Source organism: Eretmochelys imbricata, chromosome 6 (assembly GCF_965152235.1).
Source record: "Eretmochelys imbricata isolate rEreImb1 chromosome 6, rEreImb1.hap1, whole genome shotgun sequence".
NCBI lineage: Eukaryota > Metazoa > Chordata > Testudines > Cheloniidae > Eretmochelys > Eretmochelys imbricata.
In genome coordinates, this window is record NC_135577.1 from 16096922 (window position 1) to 16113689 (window position 16768).

Here is a 16768-nt window from a genome sequence, read left to right on the forward strand (position 1 = left end):
GCCAGTGGTGATGAGTGGTGAATGTAGAGAAACGCCTGGGTGCTGCTTCTTATAAACACACAGCCCAGACCTTTTCTTATCGAATTAATAACCCTGATAAGAAATGTAAATCTTCTCGATAAGATCTTCCAAAATGTCCTTAAACGAAATTTTGGAGAACACTCAAAGTCCATAGATTTCCACCTTCACTTGGCTGTGACCTGAAAATGGGGCATTGTCTAGAGGGAAGGTGTGAGAGTTCAGGGACGTCTAAGCTTTGAAAAGCAATGCCTGTGGGTTGTTTTAAAGAATGGGACAGGAGGCATTGGAATGGGGTACGGAGACATTCACTGCTTGGTTCTTCATTCCAATCTAGCCCCATGCTGGGAGAGAGGGTAACTCAATGGGATTGGAGCCTTCCACATCTTTGGCACCACTTGCAATACAGCCATAGAATCACAGAAGTGTATGACAGGAAAGGGACTCAATAGGTCATCTAGTCCAGTCCCCTGCACCCAAGGCAGCCATGCAGTGGGGAATTGGTTTCTTTTTGGGAACCAGGATATGGAGCTCTACACCTCTGGGTCATTGGTAAGGATACAATTCTGTCACAGAGTTCACAGAATCCATGACGTCTTCCAGTGCAGGGCTGGAGCAGCTGTCAGCCCCAGGCCATCAGAGCAGTAGCGAATGGGGTTGGCTCAGCCCCTTTTGGGGCTGGAGCAGCTGCAGTCAGACCCTGCCACAGGAGCAGCAGCAGGGCTGGAGGAGCTGCTGGAGGTCAGCCCCTGGCAGCTCTCTCACTGTTAGACACCCCCTCACCCCCCATTCCTACCCTCCCCGCCCCCAGCAGGGCTCGATTCATACCAGTGACTAAGGTTTGTCTACACTGGCAAGTGAAAGACAAAACTTCTGGCGTTCATTTGAGGGCTTTCTCTCCACCACTCCCCCCCTTCCCTGGTTCTTGTCATGCAGACGGAAAGCGGAAGACCAGAAGTTTGAAGTGCAGGCGATGCGATGTTTATTGGGGTTAGTTCCAAGCAAACATATTCCGAAGCCCTTCACACAAGTTGGGCTTATCACTCTATGCCGATAGAGTTTTCCCCTTCCCCTCCCCCAATTACAGTTCTCTCCACCAGTGGAACCCCTTCTTCTTCTAACCCCTAGTTCCGCACACCAATGGAGCTCCCTCTTCCCGGTGTTCTGCTTCTAGCTCTGATGCTGCAGAGCATTTACTCTGTGTCCCACTTCCCAGCTCTGACACTGCAGAGCATTGCCTGTGTCCCTGTTCCTCATTCCCCTATTCCCAGTCCCCTATTACCATGATCATTCCCCTTCCCACTCCCGTTCCCCATTCCTACTCCCGCTCCTTCTTCTTAGCAGGCCCAAATATACCTGCAGTGCATGCCCCCAGTCACACTCCTTATAACTTATGGTCATGTTCTGCTCGGGAGGCTTGTGAGCCTGGGTCTTCATCCCACGCCTTTTCTACTCCATGGGAGGGGTAAGGAGTGAGGTTGTGCTCCAGTCACGGGCAGTCATTTCTCTGGTCTTTTAGTGTTTTACCGCCGCACACAATCCTCCCTTGCCCCTAAAAGCCCCATCTGGTTGTGGGAAATGCAACACACAGCATCTTTGTCCTTTGTTCTTCACACATATTAGTAAGGATGTAAGAGTATTGAACATCAAATCCAAAATTCTATCTCGAGCTAACAGGCTTATAAGCTAACAATATTCAGAGGTGTTAAAAAAACACAGACCCCCGAAAGACAAAAGATTTGCTGACGACAAGTGCCGGTGCGAACAGTGCTTTGTCTGCAGGAGCGCTTGGTCTGCAGGAGCGCTCTCCTGCCAACAACGCTAACGCCGCTTGTGGGGGTGGAAGTTTTTTGTTGGCAGGAGACCTCTCTCCTGCCGACAAATAGAGGCTACACTGCACACCTTTTAATGGCACGGCTGTAGCAGCACAGCCATGTCACTAAAAGCTGCTCAGTGTAGACATAGCCTAAGGTTAAGATTCTCTCACGGGTATTTTTAGTAAAAGCCAGGGACAGGTCATGGGCTTCTGTGAATTTTTGTTTATTGCCCATAGAGGCCCCTGTTGATGGGCAAGAAGCAGATGTCCAGTCCTCCTTGGGAACAGGGTAAGGTCACCGTGACTTAGACCTTATGGGGAGAGAAAAGGAGAAAACCCTGGATGGCCCCAAACCTGGAGACTGATTCCCTGGCCCAGGAGCAAATTATGGGTTCAAGTTCCAATGGCTTGGATGTGGGGGAGGTCTCACTTCTTAGCCCTGGTACTTCAGCCATCCTGTTCCTCTCAGGAGACTATCCACTGAACTTGGGTACCAGGCCATGCACTAGGAGCATCCGTTTTGCCTGAAAAAGAATGAGAATCCCAACAGATTTGACAACTTTTACTTTCCATGTAGCACTACCAGATTCCTGACAAGAAAACACCTCATGAGCCACATTCCCCCACCCACTAACTAGGGCTTAATAATTATAAACATGTATGGTGGAGTTCCTGGCTTGAAATAAAGACCCTTTTAAGAAGCATCACAACTAAGGGGACTGACCATCTGACAAGTTCAAGAATGGAAGATGGAGCCATTTGCTTCTCATTGTGCCTCAGTCCAATCTGGCCACAAACTGGGGAACAACTGGCTCAGGAGCATTAGGATTAGCATACAGAGCCTTCCACTTCTAGGCCCCTAAGTACAGTCTGAGCCCAAATTAAGGGATAGATGTTTGGTGGCCCTGTGTCACATGAGTGGGGAGGGGATGGGTCTCAGTCTCAGACCCTGGTGGGACAGGTGCCCACATTGCCAGATAAATTAATCATAAGGGCACCAATTGGGCCCCTTTATCTCAGTATACAAGCCAGAGATCAAATAGGTCATAGAAACCAGTCCTCTGTTTTCTCCCACCTTTTGAGGTAACCCTTCCAGGTCAGGGCTGGAACAATTATTAAACTTGGGGATGGAGGTCTTCTCTGTCATAGGACCTTCAATTCACAATAAGAGATCTATACCTGATCCCCCTTCCCTTCAGTTTCCTGTCGGGGTGAAGCTGTGTGTGCCATATCACCTCCCGCTGGTGGCCCTGTTAAGGCTGAAGGTCTAGAAATCATGGAGATTCTATTCCAGTGATTCAATGCCCTGATCTAAATATTTGATGAATATGCATGAGCTCACCTACAGAAATAGCAGAAAATGTCTCCATTACAAGAATTTAAACCTGACAAAGCTCCAGAGTGGAACAAGTTTGAGGAACACAAGAATTGCCATGCTACCTGGTTTGGTGACCAGGTAGCTCTGAGAGCTTCTAGAGCCTCTGCCTCTGTTTGTTCCTTCTCCTGGTCTGCATGGAGGGCTGTGTGGTCTTCAGGAAACACTCTGGCCCAAGGGGCTTGAAAGAGCCTCTCTTCACTCAGTCACTGAGTTCCACCTGTCTCTGCTTCTGCAGCGCTCCTCCCCCAGACTTCCTGTGTTTGGGAAGCTGAATGCTCTGAAAGCTCAATTCCCAATATCCAGCCACAACATAATAACAAGAACACTTCACAAACAACATTTATATAACTCGCTCCTCCAAACACTTATAACCGTCCTACTAATGAACCTTGCTAATAAAGTTCAGCTAATCTCTCAGGTGCCCTGTGCTGGTCTCCCTGCCAGATCAGCACTACTGTTGTCAGAAGGCATTGCATTTCTTGCACCTTTTCCCCACATGCCCGGCATTATCGTGGAGCTGTACACACTGTGGCAACCAGCACAAGCCATGTGCTCTTTTTTCAGAACTCTGACTTGGAAGTCTCCATCCCTTTCTGCCTCAGGTCTCTTTTCTTGCAGTATTTTGGATTCTCTACCATGTCCACAGTATCAGAGCACTGCCCACCCTCCAAAATCTTCCTTCTCGACTGGGTGACTTCAATTGCTTGACAAATTCTGACAGATTTGTCACAGGTTAATTATGGATCTTCCAGTAGTCTCTGAGATATATGTTCCCAATCCCAGTCCCAATCTGGTCTCTTATCAGAGACTCAGTTTTAGCCTCTCCAAACTTACAAGTTCAGCTCTTCATCCTCAAATCAGTCACAAATTCTTGCAGGCTGCAAGGAATTCTGCAAAGGGAATAGCACAATTGGTTGTGATCAGCCAACTTTCTATAGAAGAGACTATATTTTAAACTAGCACAGGGAGCTGCAGGTCAGGACTGAGGGGCATCAGAAGAGCTGTGGATGTGTCAGACTAAGGGCTGGAATAGCAGGGCAGCCTGTCACTCAGGAGGCGCTTTAGCAGTGCTGTGTGTGTGTTTCATCCCCAGGCCTATTATAACCAGGTCTAATTTGAGAGGCATTCGCAGAGCTGTGTGGAGACCCAAGACTGGAAAAGAAGGGGGTGCTATAGGGCAGGATTAATCCCTACTGCTTCAGGGTGCAACGAGGTGCCTGTATTGTCTCTCTGGTGTCAGATATCTCAAAGAAAACCTCTCTTCTCTAAATCTGAGATCTATTTCACCTCTTTGTTGAAAAATTTGGAGCAGGGAATGGAAAATATCTGCCCATTTGCGAGACTAACACCAGAGGCCAGGACCTCACTGTGGGGCAACAGGGGACATCGGATAAGCTGATTTTCAGGACCAGTTCTGCTCAGATAAGCTTGTTTGAACTGATAAGTTTTTATACACAGAGTAGCAAGGTCAGACCTGCCCAGTTCTAGGCCCCTTGGTTAGGGTTGTCACTGGCCTAAGGCGACTTTACTCCTAGTCACATGAAAACCTCATCCTTCCCCTGGTGTTTGCTTGTCCCCACAGGGTTAGGAGTGGTAGTGCTAAATGGAAAGTTAAATGCTGTTGTCTAATCTCATGGGATTCTCATTGTGATTTCAGGCAGAGCAGCTGCTCCTAGCATGTGGGCACATGGCCTGGTGCCCAAGTCCGTGGATGGCTTCCTGCCAGGAATAGGATGGCTGCAGTGTCAGGGCTAAGCAGCGAGGCCTCCCCACACATCCCAGCCATGGGGACTTGAACCCATGATCTGCTCCCGGTGCAGGTAATCACGCTCCAGTTTGGGGGCCAACCAGGATCTCCTTTTCTCTCCCCCTAAACCCTATGTCATGGTGAACTTACCCTCTACCCAACCAGGGCTGGACATCTCTTCCCTCTTCTCCGCTGGTGGATTCCGTAGCCCACCAATGCCTTAGTCCTGTCATTCCCAACCACAACTTACCATTTGCCCTCAGACTTGTTGAGGGCAGTCACATCACATTCATAGAATCATAAAATCATCGAAGATTAGGGTTGGAAGAGACCGCAGGAGGTCATCTAGTCCAACCCCTTACTCAAGCAGGACCAACCCCAACTAATTCATACCAGCCAGGGCTTTGTCAAGCCGGGCCTTAAAAATCTCTATGGATGGAGATTCCACCACCTCCCTAACGCAATACTCCAGATGTGGCCTCACCTGTACCGAATAGAGGGGAATAGCACTTCCCTCGATATACTGGCAATGCTCCTACTAATGCAGCCCAATATGCCATTAGCTTTCTTGGCAACAAGGGCACACTGTTGATTTATATCCAGCTTCTCATCCACTGTAATCCCCAGGTCCTTTTCTGCAGAACTGCCGGTTAGCTAGTCAGTCCCCAGCCTATAGCAGCGCATGGGATTCTTCCGTCCTAAGTGCAGGACTCTGCACTTGTCCTTGTTGAACCTCATTAGATTTCTTTTGGCCCAATCCTCCAATTTGTCTAGGTCACTCTGGACCCTATTCCTACACTCCAGCGTATCTACCTCTCCCCACAGTTTCCTGTAATCTTCAAACTTGCTCAGGGTGCAATCCATCCCATCATCCAAATAATTAATGAAGATGTTGAACAAAACTGACCCCAGGGGCACTCCACTTGATACCAGCTGCCAACTAGATTCAGCCATTCATCTACCCACACCCAAACCGAGTCCTCACACCTGATCCTTTCCTTCCCTGACATGTGTCACTAGGAAATTCACAAAGACCATCAGCATATTTCATCCACAGGGTTGATAAAGATTTTTTCTACTGAATTGAGTGAGCTAGACCAGTGCCATAAAGGTGAACGGCTCCATATCCTCTGAGTCAACCAGTTACTCAGACTGTAGCATGCCATGCATCCTATTTCCCTGTACACTAACTTCAGCTCCTTGCGCTGACCTGGGCTCAGATTCATACCAATGAGCTAGAGGTGTAAAGCTTCACATCTCAGTTCCCATAGAGACACCAGTTCCCACTACATGGCTGTTTTACAACTGGGGCCCAAACTGGAACCAGTGACCTAGAGGTGAATATCTCTGTCTCCCATTCCAATTCCTCTGTGCCTCCTGTTTGCTCTTTAAAACAACCCAGCATCATTTCTTTTCAAAGCTTAGCCGGGAAACCTCCCCTAACTCTCACCCCTTCCCTCTAGAAGATGCCCCCATTTTCAGGTCACTGCCAAGCGAAGGTGGAGATCTGTGAACTTGGAGTGTTCTCCAGACCTTTCTTTCAAGGACATCTTGGACAATCTTACCAGGAAGGTTTGCATTTCTTATCAGGGTCACTAATGGGATAGGAAAGGCTCTGCACTATGTGCATATAAGGAGCAGCATCCCGGCGTCGCGCTGCATTTAGCACTCACACTTTCCTTTCCCCACCAGTTTGGGTGTACAGGGACATCATGAAGTGGCTTCTGCTCCTCAGTCTGGTGGTGCTTTCTCAGTGCCGGGTGACAAAGTGAGTGCAGGGGGGAACAAGAAACATTGGGATTCTGAGCTCAGCTTTCTACAGAGCAATGTTCCCTTAGCAGCAGCAGAAGCTCCTACATCTCTCTCCTCAATACTTCATTCTTTAATAGGCAGCAGGTGGGAACTACCCCTTGGCTGTATGGCATAGCAGAGGTATGAGGAAGGATGGGCTTATGGTTACAATACTGGAACAGGATTTGAAAAAATCTAGGTTCATTTCCAGCTCTACCACAAATTCCCTGTGTGACCTAGTGACTGAGTCTCTCTGTGCCTCAGTTCTCTGGATAAAAATGAACATATGTCCTTTGTCCACCTTGTCTATTTCATCAGTAAGATCTATAGGACTGTCTTATACAATGTATTAGTAAAGCTCCCAGCATACTAGGCCCTCTCAGTGCTAGTTACACATGAGCCAGGAGTTTCCAAGCGTCCTACGGGAATTATATGCCCAACTCACACTGACTTTTAGTGCACTGGTCACCCAACTCACCTATACCTTCTGCTAATCCCAGCTATAAAAAGGGGTCTCCGTGCAATGTAAGAGCCGGACTCCACGGTATTCCCTGAACACAAGGCTTGTCTATTGTTTATTTCTTATTGAGCAGTCTTTCTCCCCACCCTTGTTGATTAGGGTCTCCCTGAAGAAGGGGAAATCCCTGAGGCAGAACCTTAAGGAACATGGCTTGCTGGAGAATTTCCTGAAGAAACACCCTTGCAACCTGGCCTCCAAGTATTTCCCCAGCCTGGCCAACGAGGATGCCAGCGAGCCCCTAACAAACTACATGGACATGAGTATGGCAGGAGAGCAGGTCTTGAAGCCTCCCTCTCCTCATCAAAGCTTCCCATTCCTCTGCCAACAGCTGATCTCTCTCTCTTCCCAAAAGTGCCCCAACCCACTCCCCCACCCATGTGCTTCCAATCAAGCACTTCCCTTGCTGCTGCCAAGAACCTTCCCTAGCCCCCATGCTGGGCCATCCAGCCCCCAGCTGTGATTGGATGGCATTAAGAAGAGCACTGGGAATAGAACTCCCAGGTCTGCTGGCTCCCCTCTTCCAGTACACTGGGATTGATGGAAACTGGGGATAAACAACTCTGTGAATCAGATGCCAGCAGGTCCTAGGAGCCATGCTGGGCAAAGTGATGGCAGAGAAACAGCAGCTAAGGCTGAGCCTTTAGCAAGGCCACCGTAGCCCAGATCCTCAACTGCTGTAAATCAGCTGGTGGAACTATGCCGGTTTACACCAGCTGAGGATCTAGCCCTTGGATGGCAATGGTTCCCTCTCTTTAGAATCATAGAATATCAAGGTTGGAAGGGACCTCAGGAGGTCATCTAGTCCAACCCCCTGCTCAAAGCAGGACCAATCCCCAATTTTTGCCACAGACCCCTAAATGGCCCCTTCAAGGATTGAACTCACACCCCTGGGTTTAGCACGTCAATGCTCAAACCACTGAGCTATCCCTCCACAAAACAGGCTGTTTGTTACCATGTCAGCTGATTGATGAGCTGCCAGCCCCAACCCAAGCACTAGCCTTTAACCTATCAGTCACCCATCCAGCTACAGACCAAGCCTTGCATTGCTTAGCCGCATGAAATCAGAGGCAATCACCTCCTGCACAGATACATCGTTCTTTGCCTTGCTTTGGCAGATCGAGTACTTTGGAACCGTTTCCATCAGCACCCCAGCCCAGGATTTCTCTGTCCTCTTTGACTCCGGCTCCTCCAACCTCTGGGTGCCCTCTGTGTACTGCTCCAACACAGCCTGCAGTAAGTTACCTGCAACAACTCTTGCCTTGACACGCCATCTGGGTGGTTTGATTGAAATCAGAGAGATTTAAATCAGCAATGAGGAAACCTTGATTGAAATCACGGATTTTAATCTTGCTTTGCATTTGTACTTTTTAGTTATTTTCCTGCAGGAAGTTGTTTTTTGTTGGTAACCATTAAAACACCTTGATTTGCAACTAATCATAGCTTTTACCCTAAAATTGATACTTCCTCTTTCTAATCAGGAAGAGAAATAAATCTGTGTATATTGAGTGTAACCACTTATAGACCTTAACATACATTTATTTGTACATTTTTTAATTATGAGAAAATGGTGAAGGATGCATTTTTCATTTTGCTAGCTGACTAATCTTGTTACTTGAAGTATGTGTTCACCTTTACATAGTAATTGGAATTTGATTGAAAATGAAAAAGAAAAAAAAAGCTTTTAAAAATTATTAGTAAAATAAAACTACCTTAAATGTGCTGGATAGCTAAGAAAAAAGTTTATTAAAACAATTTGCATTTAAAATTAACAATGTATTAAACAAAGGAAGTGTTATCAATAAGGCCATTGTGGAGAAACTAAATGAATTCTTCGCATCAGTCTTCACGGCTGAGGATGTGAGGGTGATTCCCAGACCTGAGCCATTCTTTTTAGGTGACAGATCGGAAGAACTGTCCCAGATTGAGGTATCATTAGAGGAGGTCTTGGAACAAATTGATAAATTAAACAGCAATAAGTCACCAGGACCAGATGGTATTCACCCAAGAGTTCTGAAGGAACTCAAATGTGAAATTGCAGAACTACTAACTGTAGTCTGTAACCTAGCATTTAAATCAGCTTCTGCACCAGAGGACTGGAGGATAATTAAGAAAGGGATAGATAATAGGACAGAAAATGTCACGTTGCCACTATATAAATCCATGGTACGCCCACATCTTGAATACTGTGTGCAGATGTGGTTGCCCCATCTCAAAAAAGATATATTGGAATTGCAAAAGGTTCAGAAAAGGGCAACAAAAATGATCAGGGGTATGGAATAGCTTCCGTATGAGGAGAGATTAATAAGAATAGGACTTTTCAGCTTGGAAAAGAGACAGCTATGGGGAGATATGATTGAGGTCTATAAAATCATGACTGGTGTAGAGAAAGGAGATAAGAGAGTGTTGTTTACTACTTCTCATAACAAAAGAACTAGGGGTCACCAAATGGAATTAATAGGCAGCAGGTTTAAAACAAATAAAAGGAAGTATTTCTTCACACAATGTACAGTGAACCTGTGGAACTCCTTGCCAGAGGATGTTGTGAAGACCAAGACCATAACAGGGTTCAAAAAAGAACTAGATAAATTCATGGAGGATAGGTCCATCAATAGCTACAAGCCAGGATGGGCAGGAATGGTGTCCCTAGCCTCTGTTGGCCAGAAGCTGGGAATGAGCAACAGGGGATGGCATTTGATGATTACCTGGATGATTTATTTGTACATTTTTTAATGTACAAATGTACATTTTTTAATGATCACCTGGAGGTGCAGCTAGCGAGAGATGTCAAGAGTAACAAGAAGGGTTTCTTCAGGTATGTTGGCAACAAGAAGAAAGCCAAGGAAAGTGTGGGCCCCTTACTGAATGAGGGAGGCAACCTAGTGACAGAGGATGTGGAAAAAGCTAATGTACTCAATGCTTTTTTTGCCTCTGTTTTCACTAACAAGGTCAGCTCCCAGACTGCTACGCTGGGCATCACAAAATGGGGAAGAGATGGCCAGCCCTCTGTGGAGATAGAGGTGGTTAGGGACTATTTAGAAAAGCTGGACGTGCACAAGTCCATGGGGCCGGACGAGTTGCATCCGAGAGTGCTGAAGGAATTGGCGGCTGTGATTGCAGAGCCATTGGCCATTATCTTTGAAAACTCGTGGCGAACCGGGGAAGTCCCGGATGACTGGAAAAAGGCTAATGTAGTGCCAATCTTTAAAAAAGGGAAGAAGGAGGATCCTGGGAACTACAGGCCAGTCAGCCTCACCTCAGTCCCTGGAAAAATCATGGAGCAGGTCCTCAAAGAATCAATCTTGAAGTACTTGCATGAGAGGAAAGTGATCAGGAACAGCCAGCATGGATTCACCAAGGGAAGGTCATGCCTGACTAATCTAATTGCCTTTAATCATGAGATTACTGGTTCTGTGGATGAAGGGAAAGCAGTGGATGTATTGTTTCTTGACTTTAGCAAAGCTTTTGACACGGTCTCCCACAGTATTCTTGTCAGCAAGTTAAGGAAGTATGGGCTGGATGAATGCACTATAGGGTGGGTAGAAAGCTGGCTAGATTGTCGGGCTCAACGGGTAGTGATCAATGGCTCCATGTCTAGTTGGCAGCCGGTGTCAAGTGGAGTGCCCCAGGGGTCGGTCCTGGGGCCGGTTTTGTTCAATATCTTCATAAATGATCTGGAGGATGGTGTGGATTGCACTCTCAGCAAATTTGCGGACGATACTAAACTGGGAGGAGTGGTAGATACGCTGGAGGGGAGGGATAGGATACAGAAGGACCTAGACAAATTGGAGGATTGGGCCAAAAGAAATCTGATGGGGTTCAATAAGGATAAGTGCAGGGTCCTGCACTTAGGACGGAAGAATCCAATGCACCGCTACAGACTAGGGACCGAATGGCTAGGCAGCAGTTCTGCGGAAAAGGACCTAGGGGTGACAGTGGACGAGAAGCTGGATATGAGTCAGCAGTGTGCCCTTGTTGCCAAGAAGGCCAATGGCATTTTGGGATGTATACGTAGGGGCATAGCGAGCAGATCGAGGGACGTGATCGTCCCCCTCTATTCGACATTGGTGAGGCCTCATCTGGAGTACTGTGTCCAGTTTTGGGCCCCACACTACAAGAAGGATGTGGATAAATTGGAGAGAGTCCAGCGAAGGGCAACAAAAATGATTAGGGGTCTAGAACACATGACTTATGAGGAGAGGCTGAGGGAGCTGGGATTGTTTAGCCTGCAGAAGAGAAGAATGAGGGGGGATTTGATAGCTGCTTTCAACTACCTGAAAGGGGGTTCCAAAGAGGATGGCTCTAGACTGTTCTCAATGGTAGCAGATGACAGAACGAGGAGTAATGGCCTCAAGTTGCAGTGGGGGAGGTTTAGATTGGATATTAGGAAAAACTTTTTCACTAAGAGGGTGGTGAAACACTGGAATGCGTTGCCTAGGGAGGTGGTGGAATCTCCTTCCTTAGAAGTTTTTAAGGTCAGGCTTGACAAAGCCCTGGCTGGGATGATTTAACTGGGAATTGGTCCTGCTTCGAGCAGGGGGTTGGACTAGATGACCTTCAGGGGTCCCTTCCAACCCTGATATTCTATGATTCTATGATTCTATGATTCTACCTGTTCTGTTCATTCCCTCTGGGGCACCTGGCACTGGCCACTGTTGGAATACAGGATACTGGGCTAGATGGACCCTTGGTCTGACCCAGTAGGGCCGTTCTTATGTGTAGTCAGTGAATTGAACTGATTGTTTCTGGACACCATGTCCTTCCAAGATTTTAGGTTTCATCCTCTCACACTTACTTTTTAGTGGGAAAGAAAAACAAGCTGTCTTGCTTTTATAACTCCCAGTCAATTTCTTAAGTTAGAATGAACTAGTCAGTGAACTGAACTAGCTGTATGAACTGACATGAAGAAAATAATTCTCTCTGCACCTGCAGAAGAGGCTACTGCAGTGAAAAGCTGGTTTAGCGCTTCAACCAAGTCTAGTTCCAGCTGCTGAGCCAGTGAAATCCACCAGTTCAGTGGTCTATCTTTAAAACTTCAGCGACAAATATGCACTACTTAACAGTAATTTTTTATTTAATTTAACTGATTTTAATAGATTTTAGTAAGTTTAGGTTTGCACATATGTCGTCATAATTTAAACTTTAATTTTAAAGTATTCTTTTTTAAAAGAAAAATGTATTTACATTGTTTAAAATCAATTTTTTTTTAAAATTAAAAAAATCATCAGTTTCCAGCTACCGTGGAAGCCAGATATGAATAGGTTTCCTTCCATTGTCTGTGGATTGTCCAATTGTACATTGTCAGAGGAGGGGAATGGTTTCTAGGAAGCCCAGGAGCTAGATTCACAACGGGACCTAGGCATTGCAATGCTGAGCACTGCAGTGCATAAGCACCCTCCCCCACCAAAGAATTCACAGCCTCACTAGTCTCCCATACAACACATGGGGAGAGTTACAAGTGTCGGTCTCAGAGTAACAGCCGTGTTAGTCTGTATTCGCAAAAAGAAAAGGAGTACTTGTGGCACCTTAGAGACTAACCAATTTATTCGAGCATGAGCTTTCGTGAGCTACAGCTCACGGTCTGTGACCATTTGACTCTTCTGTACTTGCAGAAGACCACAATGGCTTCAACCCATCAGACTCCTCCACCTACGAGGCCACCAGTGAGGACGTCTCCATCCAGTATGGAACCGGAATCCTGGGCTACGACACCGTCCAGGTAAATCACAAGAAAGGATCAAAGCCCCTGGAGCAGAGAAGGGAAATTATTAGGAATTCGAAGGACAGGATGCATCTGCAAAGCTAAAGCAGGAACTCCACTGGCTGTGAACTGGGAGATAGGAATAGAGAAAGGGAAGAGAAGAGACAATGAAGCCAATCATGGGGGAGAGAGCAAAGTTCAGGGCATGGTAGCCTCTGAGAACTTGCACGCTGTAAAGACTCTAAGGTAGACTTGGCAGCTTCTCCCAGGGTGTAGGGTGTGTCTGATTATCCCCATCCCTCCTCTAAGGTTGGAGGCATTGTGGACACCAGTCAGATCTTTGGCCTGAGCGAGACCAAGCCCGGCTCCTTCCTCTACTACTCACCCTTTGATGAGATCCTGGGTCTGGCCTTCCCCGGCAGCTCCTCCTCTGGAGCCACCCCCGTCCTTGACAACATGATGAACGAGGGTTTGGTGTCCCAGTACCTCTCCTCCGTCTACCTGAGCTCATGAATCAGGGCTGGAAACAGCCCATCTGCTGCAGTGAGATTCAGCACCTCTCACATTCAGTGAGCCCTGCAATGTTTGCATCAGAATTCCCAAAACACAGCGATCTCGGGTGGAACAAGGCAGCCATTCCATGCTGGTGATGTACATTTTGGGAGCAGAAGTGAACACTAGTGCCTCTAACGATTACATTAAAGCACCAGGGCCCTCTCTACACCCACTGCAGGTCATCAGGATTAGACTGACTCCTGGGGGGGAAGTGCCCCACATCACCCACATGACTCCCTGGCTCATCACCTTCTAACATCAGACTGCTCAGTACTGACTCAGAGGGAACAGCAGCACCTGCCCCCACTGCCTCAAACACCTGGGCCTTTCCTTGGAGGTCTCTCATCCAATTGTAGGGCAGGCCCAGCCCTGTTTAGCTTTTGAGACCTGGCAAGAGACAGTTATCAAAGTGGGGGTAGAGGTGCCGTGCCCAGACAACCGTCATGTACTTTCACCGCTACTAGACACTGATGTATCCCAGCACTGCCCCGCTGTGGCTTTCTCTAATAGGGAAGGGTTCAAAAAGGAACTCGATAAGTTCATGGAGGATAGGTCCATCAATGGCTATTAGCCAGGATGGGCAGGGATGGTGTTCCTAGCCTCTGTTTGCCAGAAGCTGGGAATGGCAACAGAGGATGGATGACTTGTTGATTCAGTTCTGTTCATTCCCTCTGGGGCACCTGGCATTGGCCACTGTCGAAAGACAGGATACTGGGCTAGATGGACCTTTGGTCTGACCCAGTATGGCCATTATTATGTTCAGACAGAGCGTTTGCTATTGACTTGCCAGCCAGCCATTCATACATCTGCTTCGACTCTCCCCTCTCCCTTCTCTAGGGACGACCAGAGCGGGAGCTTTGTGATGTTCGGCGGCATCGACTCATCTTACTACTCTGGGAACCTCAACTAGATCCCTCTCTCTGCTGAGACTTACTGGCAAATCACCATGGACAGGTATCTCCTACCCCTTGGTCCTTCCCCTTCATCGGCCACCTTGAGGAGACAGGCAAAAGGAGATGCATGCTGGAGCCTGGGGAAGCTCAAATTACAGAGTCTAGACAAGGCAAGAGACAAGGGAGTCAGAATCACACCTTCCTTGGAGCTATAGGAAAGGGGCTCACCAGTGAGAAGGTTAGATCAGTGGTTCTCCACCTCATCCACACCAGGAACCCTCATCTGGCCCGCTCTGCTTAGCAATAAAGTACAGGGCAGGGTAGGCACAACCCCTTGACCTCTGATTGTGACCCCCAGGCTAGATCGGTCACAGTCCCAGAAGGTTGTGGGACGATGAGCGATGGGCAATAGCCAAGGAAAGTTGAGGCTGAAACATTACTGGGAACGTTCCCCCGACTCTCTCTCTTGCAGCGTCACCATGAACGGAGAGACCATCGCTTGCTCTGGTGGCTGCCGGGCTGTCATTGACACTGGCACTTCTCTGCTGGCTGGGCCCCCTTCTGGCATCTCCAACATCAACTCCTACATCGGCACCAGTGATGGCACGGTAAGGGCAGGGAGAGGGAGAGATGCTTCTAGAGGTGTCTGCTACACACGGATGTGATGCTCCATCTCTCTCATTGGAGAACCTAGTGCCTGAGACGTGTCTAACCTTTCCTCTGTGTGTTGCCTCCCTCCCTGCAGATCAGCTGCAGTGCCATGAGCAGCCTGCCCAACATCGTCTTCACCATCAACGGCATCGAGTTCCCTCTGCCCACCAGTGCCTACATCACTGATGTGAGTGTCCTGCTGAGAAAGCCGCCTCGGGGCCTCTTAGCCAGGGCTTGTGCCTGAGGCCATTGCACTGAGCATGCTGGCAAAATTCCCCTGCACAGCCGGCATGGGCCTGCAGGAGCGTCACTGAGATGCAGCTCAGAGTTTGTCCCCAGTATGAGAGTGGGGCGGCAGAGAGCTCTTCCCACAAATGGATCCAGAAGGAGGGATGGTCAAGATCAAGGCAGGCCCACAGTGAAAGTGACATACCGCAAGAGCAGCGAGGCAGCCTGTAGAGCTGGCCACCGTAGGAGATCACCAGGGCAGGGGCCTTACAGGGCTAGGAGAGAATTAAATGAGCAGCTACCCCAGCTGGGAGGCTAGATCAAGAGAGATCACTGCCTCGTGCTCCAGGGCACGGGCATCTGGGCATCAGGAAGGATGTTCCTTCCCCATGATAAAGGTTTGCTTCCCTCTGGGGAGGAACAGCTAAACTGCTTTAACAGCACACAGCAACACCAGCTGGTAGGTGGGACAAGCAGTGGGGAAGCCCAAATCCACTTATAATCACAGCAGGATTTCTGGTGGCAGAATGTAATCGCTCCCTTTGGAATCTGGCCAGGAGTCTGGAGACAGCGTGCTTTGCCCCCTCAAGGGATGAAAAGAAGTGATCAGGGCCTTGCTTTTCTTCCCACTTCACAGGCTGCACCCCTTAGCCTCAGGATGAAGCACTGGGACTGTACTGAGGCACAGATCCACAAAGGTACCTCAATGGGAGTTATGCCCCTAAATACCTGTGAGCATCCAGGCCTCACTCACCAACACCACTGCTTGCATCCCCAAGCTGTCCCTTAAAGTCTCCAAGCCAAGGCCTGACCCAGGCTAACGCTGCTTAGCTTGGGAGCAGTGGTGAGATCCCATCCCAAGATGGTGCAGGTGCAGGCATGTGCACTTCCTGCAGGATAATAACTCAAGGGGTCATTGAAGTTCCAGCCCAATAACCCATGTCCCATTTTACCCTAGTGCAGAACTCAGGCTCTTGATCTCCCAGTTTTGACGGCATCGACCTCCCCACCACCTCTGGAGACCTCTGGATCCTCGGAGATGTCTTCATCCGCCAGTACTAAGTTGTCTTCGACAGGGCCATCAACTAGGTGGGCCTGGCCCCCGTGGCATGAACACAGCACCATCCCCGGGACACTGCCATGGAACCCTGACCCCAGAGAGTATCTGTTTCTCCAGAGCCCCAACAATGCGAGTCAGTCTAGTGACCCTTATTGCTGCTGGGACCTTAATGGACACACACTATTCCCCACCCCAAACTCACCCTCTCGTCTCTAATCTTACCAACAGTAGAATAAAGGACTATAAGAGCATTGTAGTGAATTGTTTCTCTCTGGTGGGCGGGGTGACCCACATTCCATCGATGAGGAGGCAGGAAGGGAACATTCCCATATCTTCTGCTGTGGCCCCAATCTCAATCTGCAGCCTCCTGATATGCCAGCCCTGAGCTCCCTCCAGATGCAGCTCTCCCAATG

At 48.3% G+C, this 16768-nt stretch overlaps 1 pseudogene; it reads left to right on the forward strand.

The window, feature by feature from the left end:
* Positions 1 to 6671: 6671 nt before the first annotated feature.
* Positions 6672 to 16408, forward strand: LOC144267160 (pepsin A-like; annotated as a pseudogene).
* The last annotated feature ends 360 nt before the right edge of the window (positions 16409 to 16768 follow it).